At 51.6% G+C, this 13,277-nt stretch overlaps 1 protein-coding gene across 1 annotated transcript in view; it reads left to right on the forward strand.

Moving 5' to 3' along the window:
* Window positions 1-13,277, forward strand: part of GDPD5 (glycerophosphodiester phosphodiesterase domain containing 5) — a 210,348-nt gene that overhangs the window by 12,992 nt on the left and 184,079 nt on the right. The window contains exons 4-5 of the mRNA XM_055702237.1: window positions 759-960; window positions 7,229-7,396. The gene's annotated coding sequence lies outside the window, so the exon portion shown is untranslated. The remainder of the gene's footprint in view (window positions 1-758; window positions 961-7,228; window positions 7,397-13,277) is intronic.

Consider the following 13,277-nt stretch of genomic DNA (forward strand, 5'->3'; position numbering starts at 1 on the left):
CGGTGGCCCCGCAGCACGTGGCAGGAGAGCCCCGTCGTCCCTGCACAGGGGGCCCGAGGCGCCTGACCTCTGTGCTCTGCAGGCGCCGCAGCCGCGGGAGCCCTGTGCCACCACCAGCTGTGGGGCACGCAGCAGCTGTGCGGCGCAGACGGGCTGCCCGACGTGCCCTCCTGGGTGCCCATGTCCTTGCCAAGGTGCCCGTGCCGCGAGGCGTGGGCTGTGGGAGGGGGAGGCCGGAGGCTGCCGCGCACCCCGAGGCTCGGTGCAGGAGCCGGGCGGTGGGGGAGCAGCGAGACCGCGACACGGGCACGGTGCGGGGTGGGGGGGTTCCCCCGGCCCAGGCCAGCAGCAGGTCTCCAGGCTCCCGGCAGCCAGGGGAGACCCTCCGTGGGGGACAAGGCTGGGGGATGCCAGCCCCGAGCCCTGCAGAGCGGGACGCTGGATGGGCTTAGGCGGGGCCCGGCGCCACGCAGCAAAGGGCCATGGTGGAGCCGGGGGAGCCGTGCTTGGCCACTGCTGGGTCGGGACCCCCCCGGGGCAGCGGCAGGGGCAGCAGTGCCACGGGCATGGGGGGAGTCTGCGGGGGAAAGCCCTGCCCAGGGCTGGTGTCTCGCCCTGGGGTCTAAATTAATCCTGCAGCACATTAATCTGATCTGTGTGCTGCCATCTCCGTTAGCTACTGAATCTCATCCAGCCCATCTCCTCTACTATTTTTAAATCCACCTATGTTCAATTCTCTCCCTCTTCCCACTTTGCAGGTCTTTTCTATAAGCTTCACTGGAGGAAGCAACCTGCCATAGAGCTGGGGGCAGCCCCCTGGGGATCTGCAGGGCCAGTCCTGCAGTCACAGAAACCTTTTAACACCCGGTGTTGGAGACAACATGGACCTCGGAGCATTTCTGAGTGATGCAAAGAGAAGAGGCCACATCCCATGGTGTCTCACGTCACTGGTGCGTCAGGGTATGTGTCATTTAAGCCCTAGTGTCAGGATGGTGGGGTTGGTAGTTTTTGCTGTACATTGTTTCTTTCCTATTCTGGATTGCCGGTCCTTTTGGGTGGAAAATCAATGTCCAGGCATATTCTGGGTATCCTAATATGCTTCAAAATTGGTGGCTATATTGAGAAGAGGGACATGCTGCCCTCTGTTGCTGTAGCTATTAGTCACTACACCATGAGGTGCCAGATCTCCTGCTTCTGGGACACATCCATGCATCCTTGAGGGATGTGCCAGGGTGCAGAGACCATCCCAAGCAGCAAGCAATCCCTTTAGCAAGGGATGGGAAAGGCTAGTTTCCTACAAGGCATTAGCATCCAGAAAATAAAGGGCTGGAGTCATCAGAGCAGGCTTGCAATGATAGGCTTATGGTCTCCCACTTGGGTCTGACCCAAAACTGCAGCCTCCCATCAAACATCAACCAGAAAGGGAGGCTTGGCTTGTAGGGAAGCATTTTATTTTAATTAGTTCGATCTGAACTGGATGGAGACCAAACATTTTCTCAATCACCAGTGAGCCCTGAGCCATGCAGTGCATGATCGGAGCTGACAGCCTCGGTGGTGTTGGTGCAAATGCCAGCAAAACCTACCAACCGACCTGAAAAAGCCCTACAGATCTGACACAAACCATTTCATGCTCAGGGAATGGATATTTTAAATGAAACATCAGGAGCAGTTTCTGCTCAGATCCCCTCCTCTCCTGACTTTGCAATTGCTGCTAGCGGTGAGGAAAATCCCTGCAGAGTAACTCAGACCTGCTCTAACAGCCTCTTGCATTGGAATAACCAACAGCAGTGATAAGTTTTACCCTATATATATCCAGGACAGAGCAACTGGAGCCTGTCATGATTATTACAGCCTGTAAGTGGTGATTTACCAGGTGTTTGAGTGCCTATGCACACATCTCCAGGTGCTTCACATTTGCCTTTCTTAAGGACACGATGTGTCCCGCAGGGATCTGGTGAATGAAGGGGGAATTAAAGGCGTATGTTATTCGCTGACACAGTTCATCAACAGGCCGTCTTCCCAAGGAGCAACAGCTCAGTGTCTTGCCTTTGAGAGAGGATCTGCTTTATCATGGCATGGCAGCTTGCCCAGGGAAAGCCAACGCTGCACCCTGCCTCGGAGACAGCTGTGATTTATTCCGGAGCCAGATTTCTGCTTCTATGCAACGAGGCGGTGAGAAGTGGGGTTGGAGAGATGAACCAGGCTGCGTCAAGGAAGCAGAGAGGTGGTTTCACACTTCCAGCATCCTTCCTGTAACCACTCCAAAGCTGCATCACCAACCCAACCTGGAAGGCAGGTCCCAGCACCACCGGGGCTTTGCCTTCCGAAAGAAACCCCAGTGCTTTTTTCCTGATGCCCAGAGCTCACTGCACAGCCCTTGCCCTGACCTCTGCACAGAGGGCTAATCAGATGCACAGAGGGATGTTTGATCCGCTTTGTTTCATGCCTGGATATGTGCTTGCTACCCACCCTGCAAAACTCTGCAATTGCAGCTCATTTCCCTTGGGGAGTCTTGTTCCAGCTCTAAACCCTATGGCCTTTTGCTTGCAAACACTTTATTTCCATCCTCTTGGCTCCCATCTCTGTCCTATAAACGGAAAGGCTTAGACAGACACTGCTGCACATTTAGGGCTGTGTGACCATGAGATTTACTGAAGCAAACCCAGTCAGCTGATCTATCCCGGCACTCTCATTAAAGGAATTATTTTCCACTGACATTCAATCTGTGACTGCACAGGATGGGGGGAAAAAAAGGGTGAGCTGGCATGTTTTGCATAACTGGTGAATGAAAAGCACGCCGGCCAGTGTCTCCAGGAGATGGAGGCACCTCTCTGCCATCCCTATATCGCTATCTGCTATACTCTTTACCAGGGAGTGTAGTGATGGGACAGGGGGAATGGCTTGAAGCTGAGAGAGGGGAGATTTAGGTTGGACATGAGGAAGAAACCCTTCCCCGTGAGGGCGGCGAGGCGCTGGCCCAGGCTGCCCAGAGCAGCTGTGGGTGCCCCATCCCTGGCAGGGCTCAAGGCCAGGCTGGACGGGGCTGGGAGCAGCCTGGGCTGGGGGGAGGGGGCCCTGCCCCTGGCGGGGGGGTGGGACTGGCTGGTCTTGAAGGTCCCTTCCAGCCCAAACCCTTCTGTGATTCTACCTGCAGCCTTTTCTCCTGAGTAGAGTCTGCTGGGCTGGGATTACAAAGACCTCTCTATTCTCATAGGAAGTTTTCTTCTGAGCAGCCAGCGTGAGCACTGCAGAGAGAAAGCTTCTCACAGCAGATCTGAGGATCAGTACCATGATGGAGGAAGGACCTACCCCATGCTGCATAATACTTTCTAATGTTTAAACAGCTTTTCCCTCTAGGAGACCAAAGGACTTGTTGTTTTACCCTGAACACAGTTTGCAATGGATGTGACCAGCTCTGGGGTACAGCACAACCCCTGGCACCAGCTGTGATGATGGGAAGGGATGGCACAAGCCTGGGAGGCATTGGAAGAACAGAGGAGGCCATGCCCTTGTCCAGCAGGGTTTGATGCCATTCAGGGCTGGAGTAATGTCCTTCCCAGTGTGCACGTCCTATGCTGGGGGATGGACACTAGCCCTGCCACTTCTGAGCTTGTCTGGAGGACATAAGGAGGAGGAGATGGCTGGAGGAACTCTGGCTGATCGCTGGATGTTTAAGTGTGTGATGCTGCGTGAGCAAAGGCAAGTGAGATCCCCAGATGTACCTGGAAGGGTGTTTTCAGCAAATCAGAGAAGTGTTAGAGCTGTGGCACAGACCCGTTGGGATACCTCCTCCTCCTCCTGCACAGCCACTTTGCGGGTGGCACAGAGAGACCAGCCCACATCCTTGGAGGGACCAAACTCCTGCTGATCCCAGTGGCTGTCAGAGACTGATTTGCACATCCTAGGGAGTCTTGACAGAGCAGGAATGTGAATTCAAGCATCTGATGCCCCATCCAGTGCTCTAAATGCTCAGCCATCCTCTCCCCTGACTTGCCAGTCCCATGCTGGCCCTACAGAGCTCTCTGCCAGCAGCACTGCCCATGGAGGCTCATCTCCACATGCTGTTCTTGAACATGGCTGAATTACATCAGAGGCAATTCCAGGCTGCACCATCCTCTCCCAGGCTTCCAAGACCTCTTAGCACCAGACTTTTAATTGGGAATACTTACACATGCCATGAAGATTTTGGGTCACATAGCAGGGTGCATTGGAGACCAGCCTTCAGCCCTTTGGACCTTGGATGTCATCTCCAGAGCCCAGATGTTCTGCTTATACTTGTCTTCTCTATTAAATTGCCATTTTTCTGTTAGGTTGGAGAGGGGGACAGAGGAGGATCAAAGCTCTCCATTGGTATTGTGGATGTCTCCTGCAGAGCTCTCCTCTAAAGGAGTATCACTAAAAAGATGTCAAGAAAACTCCTTTCTGGCAGCTAACAGGGCCAAGCAGTGCGGGCTGCCTGAATTTTTGCTGCTCTGAAATCAAACTCAGCTCCAAGTATGTTTTTGTAATGTGATAAAAATCCTGCTTTCTGCCTTGCCCCATTGCATCTCTTGGTGCAAGACATCATGTTTCTTAAGCCAGGCTGCAGTTTCACCTGGTATATTCTCTTAGCTGTGTTGTATTTTTAAACCAGGGACAGGTTAAAGCCCCAAAGGACCGACACCAAGCTCCAGTGACCAGATTTTCATCTCTGTGATGGATCAACCTGGAGATACATTTGAGCAAGGCAGAGATTTGGATTTGGTACTGAGATCTGAACTTCCATTCCTAAATGGCTGGCTTCACGTAAGGGTGCTGAATCTAGAGCTATTCCATAAAATGCACAGCTTAGGCTAGAAAGAAAGCCCAGCTGGGCATATAACAGATGCACTCTTGGGTTCAGTTCATAGCAGCTGAGCTCAGACCTGTTTCAACCCTCTTTTGTTTGCTCCAAGTGGATGTTTTTGTTTGGGTTGAATCTACACTGAGTTGGCCCACTGTAATCTGCAGCCTTAAACTCTGTAACTTCCATAAAGAGTATTTCTAAGGGGGCTGGGAAATACTAAGGCCCTACTGAAGTTCAGTTGAAATGTCACATACAGTTCCTGCAGTTTGGATCAAGAAAAATCAAGTCAATCTGGAGCAAGTGCTGTTGAGCCGGTGATGGGTTCTTCAAGACATGGCAGGTTTGGAGAGGGGGCATTGATCTATCACTTGCTGGGACACCAGGCAAAGATGATGGTGTTGATGTGAAAAAAAAAGGTCAGCATCATCCTGGGATGCATGTCTGGGAAACAACAGGCTGCCTGCAGTCATATGCCTTGGGGAGCCTTTGGCTGTCGGGCTGTATGCAGCCCACTGCAGACAGCAAAATGGGGGGACCGACGAGAGGCTTGGAAAAAATGATGAGAGAGACTGGCAATCAGGAAAATGCAATGTCTTGGGGGGAAGTGGATTGAGGTGGGATTTTTTAGCCAGAAGAAACCAAGTGGAGACATAAAACGGTCTTCAAATACATAGGAAAAGTTGGTACAAAGAGGAAAGGAATAAATTTTTCCTTGCCCAGAATGCATAGGAGGAGATGTTAGAGGCCTAAATCCTACTGATTGAGGTCAGACATTAGGGAAAAAATGTAAGAATGAAGAAACAGGAGGCTGGAGAGGGCTTGGAGTTCCCATCACTGGAGGTCTTAAATCACATGGTAGATAAACATGTACCATTGCTGGGCCTGCCTGGGGCAACAGATGTCTCAGTGGCTTTGTGAGGGCTCTGTGAATCCAAGTGAAAAAGATTTGTTTAGTCTAGGAAAACAAATGATGAGGCATCACTGTCCGCAAGTATGTAGGGAGTCTGGAGAGGGAAAGGATAGTAAACACACTGGAGAGAAAAGTGACTTTGAGACAACTTTGGGACAGTAGGGACTAGCCTGGGTGATGGCTAGGCCAGAGGAGGTCTCTCAGCATCAGAAGGTCCCATTCCCGGCGGCTTCTCTCCTTCCCAAAGCAGAGAAGTGAGAAAACCTGACTCACTGTAGGAAGAGCTCAGCAGTCTCTGGGTGAGGTTAGGTTATGTGCCTTGGTGCAAATGAGGACTGCACCCAGGTTTCCAAATTCCTCTTGAGCCGGTAATGAAGCTCAGTGAAAACATCTGATGAAACCATGGAAGGCCCTGAATTTTGAAGTTTCAATATAGGATTATGGTTTCAACGTAACTCAGGCTTGCTGTGATGGTGGAAGGTGTCTCCTCGTGAGCACATCCCTCAAGCAGTAAGTCAAACCCATCCCAAATAGCACAAGCCATGACTGAGACTGCAAACATCTGGCCCAGCTCAGACAGGACCATCCTGCTGCTGGTGGCTGCTGTGTCCTTGTATGCTGGTGACCTCTGGTATGTTGCTGCCAGTGAGTCCACATCTGGACTCTGTCCTTCCACCTCCAGTCTTCCAAGATCTCCTTTCAGGCTTTGCATGTTATGCTCCCCTTGAGAAGTCAAGGCTTGCCCCCAGGGGTACCCTAGGCCGCCATCAGCACTGTAAAGCGTGCAGGGTTGGATTTCTTGCTGTTCTGTGGTGAACTGAGCTAAGGTCTTGTATCACATTAGCAGCTGCTGCGGCGTCGGTATTTGCAGCTCCTACTGATGTGGGCTGCAGGACCAGGGTGCGCTCTATGGGCGCAGCCAGAGGCACGTTCTGCTCTTGGGGGTTTGCTGCTTGTCTCGAAGGAGAAATGGAGGCAGAGGGTGAGTGACTGCAGCTTACCCAGATGAGGGATGTGGTTATGCCATGAGTCACGGGCTACCTGGCAGTGTGGTCATCCCTGGATGTCTCCTTCTTAGCACATGGCTGGACCGGTTGTCTGTGCACACGCAGCTAATCTGAGCTGGTAAATAGACCTGAGGCTTCCTGGGAGGGCTGGGGTCCCTCACCGTGCCTTGCCCAGCCCTGGTGACCACAAAAGCCCTGACTGCACCTAAGGACCATCACTGGGACAATTTGCACGTGAGATGTCTTTCTTTTGATGTCCAGTCCCCTAACTGTCATGATGGGGCAGCTCTCCTCAATGTTTCAGAATTTCACCTCTCCTTCTTTCCAAAACATGCATTTGGCAGCTGGGAGGGAGCGGGGACCCCAGGGGCCTCTGGGACACATCCCTGCACAGCTGCTGACAGTTGGGGCCAGGGAAGGTCTCTGCTTCTTGGCTGCTCTTGACAGCTGTCTTCACCCCTGAGACGACTCCTTGTTGTTTTCCAGGGGATGGCTGAAAATCTCCAGGCGGAGAGAGGGGCTGGAGGCGCTCCCACAGAGGGGACAGTGTGAGATGGAAATTCCTGCCAGGGATGAGTCACGCTCCGCGTGCACGACTACGCCTGGAAAAAGCAACCACTGGCAACTGCTTCCCATCCTGCTGCGGTGCTGGAGGTAAAGAAGGGCTCCGTGGTTCCTTTGGGATCACTTTTTTTTTTTTTTTTGGCTTTCTTTGTTTTGATGGGGACGAGTGGCAGGCTGAATATTTGCTGGGAGGCTGCAGCCCCTTCTCCCATGCATGAGCCTTTGCCTTAGCATCACTCTGAAGTGCCCAGTGGTGTTTGTGTTGTGGGATGGGGAGAAGGGAAGAGGGGAAGGATCTCTGAGGGAGTCGGGCTGGTGTAAGAATGCCTCTCCAAGCAGGAATATTCCTGCTGTGCTCCGTGCATTTCAAAGTGGCCACCCACAGGGAACCTCAGCTCCTCCAGTCCCTGGTTTGGGGGTGGGACTGTTGCATGGGAGCAAGCTGTCCGCGGGCGTGCTGTGGAAGCTGCTGTGTACATGCTCCCAGCCTCCAGACATTTCTAGCAAAAAACCATGGTTGTGTTTTGGTGGGGTTTGTATTTGCAAAATGGTTTTCTTCAGAAAATGTTAATTGGTTGAACTTGCCCTTGCATGCATGTCTGTGAGCTTGTGTGGTGCTTACCAGGTCGCAACACACTTCCATGAGGAACAGGCTTTATATTTTTTGTGCTCTAAGATAAATTAGGCTGGAGTTTCACTCAGGTTTGAGAAGAACAGCAGAGATGGGAATCAAATCCCAAATGACTGTCCAATTCCTAGCTAGTCAGGCACAAAGCATAAGGGTGACTTTTTGTATTTTACTCACATCCGTAGTTATTTTTTTTGGGGGGGTGGGGGGTGGATGGGGGGTGGGGGTGGGCAGTGGAGGGTGCAGTGTGAACCCCAGAATAACTGAACAAATGCCAAAACCCCAGCACATTGCAGGATGCAAAAATAATTTTCCTTCCCATCTCCCGGAGAGACACTACCCCGTTTTATAGACACAGCACCAAACTGTTTGCTCACAACCACTGATAGTCAGGCACAAAGATTTATCTGTGCTGCTGGGTCTGGGAGCATCCTGAGGGCCTGGATGCAGCACTCGGTGCTATGCAGTACCAGTGCCATCACAGAGCAAGGTCTGGAGCCACACCAAACCCCTCTGCCTCCATATCCCTGCAACAACCACCTTTCCAACCCTCTGAGTTTTTCCCTATCAGCCTTTCCTCCATTTCACATTTACTTTTGTGGCATTTTGCCTTGAGATCAAGCCATCCACATCCCCACGTTTGTGCTGTTATCGCCGACCACCGAAAGCAATCCTACCACTGTTTTTATTTCTGGTTCCCACTCTTTTAGCTTTCCATTTTCTGAAAGATCCTTCTGCACGAGAGTCTCCTTCTGAGCGACAAACCATTGCGTGCACTTTGTAGGAAACATCTCCTGCTCATGCCTCTCCACCAAAGCTGAAACGCTCCTGCCTATAAAGCTATTTGTCAGTCAGGCAATACTGGACATGGTTTAGGCAGAGAGGGAGCAGCACTAAACCAGCTCTGAGCATGTGTTTTGGTTCTGTGATAGAGCTGCAGAGTGTAATCTGTGCTTAACTTTGCCGGGGTGCAGGATTCATGCACCAGGAGAATAATAACTGGTCCCCCAGTCTGAATCTTTGGCTGATGGCTGGAATTTGAGGAAATCCTGTGAGTTTCTAATCTTAGGCTGCTTTTCCTGGGTGGTTTATTCCTTTAAAATAGAAAGGCTTAAATGGGATTGACTCCTACAATCCTTCTGCTCTGGACTAGCCTGTAATCTTTAGTGTCCAGTAATGGGCTTGGGCACTGCATCGCTCATCCCTTCTGCTTCTGCTGTGAAAGGAAGACAAGGCTTAGGTGGGCTCACTTTCTGCTTCTTTGTCCCATCCAACTACTTTTGGGGCCAATGTCAGACACACTTGATGGGCAGTAGCAGCCTCCAAGCTTTGTGAAACTGGGTAGGCAGAGTGAAGTTATAAATAATCCATGGGGGAAGGGCTCGAATACAAGCACAACCCTTTATGAGGCACTTGAGAATCCACATGGCAGAAAGCCTCTATGGCCACAGCCTGTCCTGGTTGTGACTCAGTTGTACCATGTGCCCAGAGCATCCCTCATTCTAAAAACAGTCCAAGGACATCTGAAACGTAATGTGCTACTAAACCCATGGTGGAAGAAGAATGCTCTAGAGATGCAGTTGAAAGGATGGTTATACATGGGTAAATCTGGAGGCTTAACCTCCAAGTAAGACACTTTGGAGTTTCTAATTGGGTCATTAATTCAGAAGAGCATAATTAACAGAGTAATTTAACCAGGCATGAAAGCCAAAGGCAGAAAGGTCGCCAAGTGGCTATAAATCATCCTGCTGAAGAAATCCCACTGGGCCAGCTGGTGTTGGCAGCCCAGGTTTGGTGCTGAGCAGGTACCGTGGTGGTCCCAGCTGCAGACCTGTCCCAGCCCCAGGCCTGCCCCCTCAGAGTGGCAGGGAAAGCACCCTGCTGTTTGCTGCTGCATGTGTCTGGGCCTCTTGCTGGTTTCTCCTGGGCTTTTTGAAGCCCATGTGAGACGGGGAAGGAAGGAGTGGGTGGCAAAAGTGGCCTGTGGAGGAGAAGGGTGATGGACCCATTGCTGCAGCTGCTCCGTTGCCCCAGGCCATGCACCGCTGATGCCAGACCATTGCCCAGGACCAAAGGAGCAGAAAAGCTGAATGTGACGTAAATGAACGAGATACAGCCCCGGCCATGGGGAAACTTGAGAGTGGGTGCATGCCTCTGAGATGTGGCAGGGCTGTTCACACTGGCAAAAAGAGGTCCCTGAGGATGCAGTCACTTCTGGGGTGAGGTGCTGCACAGACGAGCAGTGCCCAGCCATGCTGCATCCCTGTCTTTTGCTAACGTCCATCCGTCCACATGAGAAGTGCGGCAGACACCTGGATCCCAACCGCACAAAGACGCTCTCATCATGGGATCTTTTGGGTGAAACACCTGGGATGCTTGCTAAAGCTTATTTTTTTGGTCTGGAAGGGATCACCTTGTTTGTCTGCTCTGACTTACATATGAAATGAGTCAGAGAGCATTGTCCCCCACAGCCTGCAATGCCATGGGGAAATATCTTTTTTAGAATGACCAATTCTGTATCTGGATGACCATTTACATTGCAGATCTCTGGGAGAGCAGTCCGCCTCATCCCTGGTGAGTGACTGCAGGTTTCTCTGTCATCTTCCAGCAGGATTTGCAGTGGATGGTCACAGACTCGAGAGCTTGGCAGCCTTTTTGGTGGTGCTGTTTGCTGCAGAAACCACTGATTTTTATCCTTGTATGGAATAATCATCTCCTGATACCTGTGCTGACATCTCTGATTGGCACGGCCAGGCTCCCTAATTTTACAAGGTCTGTGCTACTACCCTTTGCAGACCCCAAAACAAGGCACTAAGCCTGGCTGTACCCATCCTCTTCCTCACCTCTGCAAATCCTTCTTCCTAAACCTATCCCTGGCCCTTCTTCTCAGCCAGAAGTGCGTGTCCTGCAGGGCAGGTCCCACTGTGTGCCAGCTGATGGTTGGCAACCTGTTCCCATGCTGGGCAGCAACTCCCAGACCAGATCACCTTATCTTATCCCTGTCCAGAAGAAGAGTCCTTGCACTGCCCCAGCCTACACTGGTTTGCCCACCCTGCTGATGTGTCTGCAATGCCCTCTGACGTGTCCTCAAGGCACAGGGGAGGGCGAACAGAGCATCTTCTTCCTTCCACCACCCTGTCTTGGAACGTGTGGGAAGTTCGACACTGCTGGGAGATTGCAATGAGTCAGCATTTGCACATCTGAGTCACTGCAGGGAGGTGCTGGAGAGGAGCGGGGGATGCCCAACCTCATCGGGGGCTGTAAGTGTCCCAGGTAGAAGATCTGTCTGGACACAAATCCCTATTAATGAAACCCATTGAGCTGTCAGGGACAGGTCACCACCTAGCAGGGTTGCTTCTAGCAGGGCCCCCATGGACCAGAAGTGTCACCCCATGAGGAAAGGTATCGCTTGGCCCTGCCTCCATCCAGATCCTTTCAGATGGCCCCCCAGCTCATCATTTGGGAGGTGTGGCACATCCCTACCCATGGCTGCCCTTGCAGACCTGTCCTGGGACACGCCAAGGGGTGCCTCTTGGTAGTTTCACCACACCAAGTCTGGGGAACCACGCCATCCAACAAGCCATACGGCAGGGAGGCCGTGGAGGAATGACTGGCAAGTCCACAAAGCAGGGCTTTTGGGATGTCTTTTGAGTGTAGATAATTCCCAGTCCCCCCACTGATGCAGTTAGTATCATTGGAGGGTTTTTTAGGTAAAAATGCTCCTGAGCATGTGAAGGCTGCAGGTGTGGGTTAGCTCAGGACTTCATCCCTGACGCTCAAAGCAGGTTTAACATTTAAAGGTGAGAGTTGCAGCACAGGCAGATCATCTGTGCTGGACACCCTTGCTGACACCCCCACAGACAGTCCCTCGATGCTTTAAATCCCAGAAGATCTTTAAATACACATCCCCAAATCATGCTGTCTTGCCAAGCACTTGCTGGCTGTAGGGATGCTCCTCGCAGCCAGCCTGAAGGAGTCCTGGTTATTTTTATCAAGCCCTTGATTTCCTCTCTGCTTTCTTTCAGCTATAAAATGAGAAAAAGAACGAGTCCCTAGGATGGTGACAGGTTCAGGAGGGACAGCGAGGGGGACCCTTCCCTCCACGGGTGCAGTGGGAGCTTGTCCGCACCACAGTGGAGCCAGATTTCTTCCAGAAGATCTTCCTCCCTTCATCCTATCTGGGAGTTAACCTGTTTGCTTTCTTATATGTGGCTTGTCTTTACCCTCTGCCCCTCCTGAGAAGCAGGCCACAGGCAGGACATGGGGGCATGACAGGGGTTCAAACCCCAAGGAGATTTAGGGTGACATTTTTGCTCTTGTCAAATCTCACTACTCCCTTCAGGCTCCCTGTTCTGGCTCAGTTCAGTGACAGAGTGAGGTAGTCCTGGCTTTAGATTTTCACTTTCATTTCCAGCTTCAATGGGATAAATTTCCAGGTCAAAAAGAGCTGGAAGAACCACCCCAGGAGTTTTTCATCTCGGGGTCTCTGCTAGGACCTCCCTTTAACATGAAATGCATTTTCTGTGCTTGCTCAGAGCAGAGGCCATGCAGGGAGTGTGGCCAGAAAAACAGGGGGTCATGCTGGAGTTTCTTTTTTTCTCCACTTAACTCTGAAATGAAAATATATCACAAGCTTGTTTTGGGATTAACAAGGAAAAATTCATCTTGATGGGAACCATCTGTGGCTGGGAGATGCCTGCTGGCTCTCTGCTTTCCACCCAGCACAGAGACGCTGTTATTCGGGGTGTGTTCCTCTCCCAAATATTATTCCTCCCATCCCTCTGCTGATCAGAGGAATCCCAACTATTTAAGGAGGCTTTTGTCTCTGGATGGGCCCAGCATTAAAAAGCAACAGCAGCTCATTACACCTATATAACATAATATTTGCTTTCCTCATTACCACACCGCTGCCTGGCACAGCTTGCTGGTGGCTGCTGGTCTCACTAGCATAAATACTGGAAGCATCTTTGTTGTAACCTTTCCACCCCAGACGTTACCTCATGTTTAAAGCAAATATCTCATGGCCTCTCCGACCTGTCCTGCAAACCAGGAGGGGAAATCTGCCCCAAGGAGCAGAGCTGCCCCTGCTCCACATCTGCTGTGCTGCTGAAAATGGGTGTATTCACACCCATCCCCCCATGGTGTAGAGGCCCGTGGTGATTGCTGGGGTGGCTGCAAGCCCCACGTGGGGTTTGGGGTGGCTGCCAGTGAAATGCAACCACTTCTGGGTTGGAGGATTGGCCATGGGAGGGTGAAGAGGTGTGTTTGCAGCATCAGAAACACCAGACAGCATTCGGAGCAGGAAAAAAGCCTCCTATACCAGGAAGAGGAAGGGAAACTCAA

This window comes from Falco cherrug, chromosome 2 (genome assembly GCF_023634085.1).
Source record: "Falco cherrug isolate bFalChe1 chromosome 2, bFalChe1.pri, whole genome shotgun sequence".
Taxonomy (NCBI): domain Eukaryota; kingdom Metazoa; phylum Chordata; class Aves; order Falconiformes; family Falconidae; genus Falco; species Falco cherrug.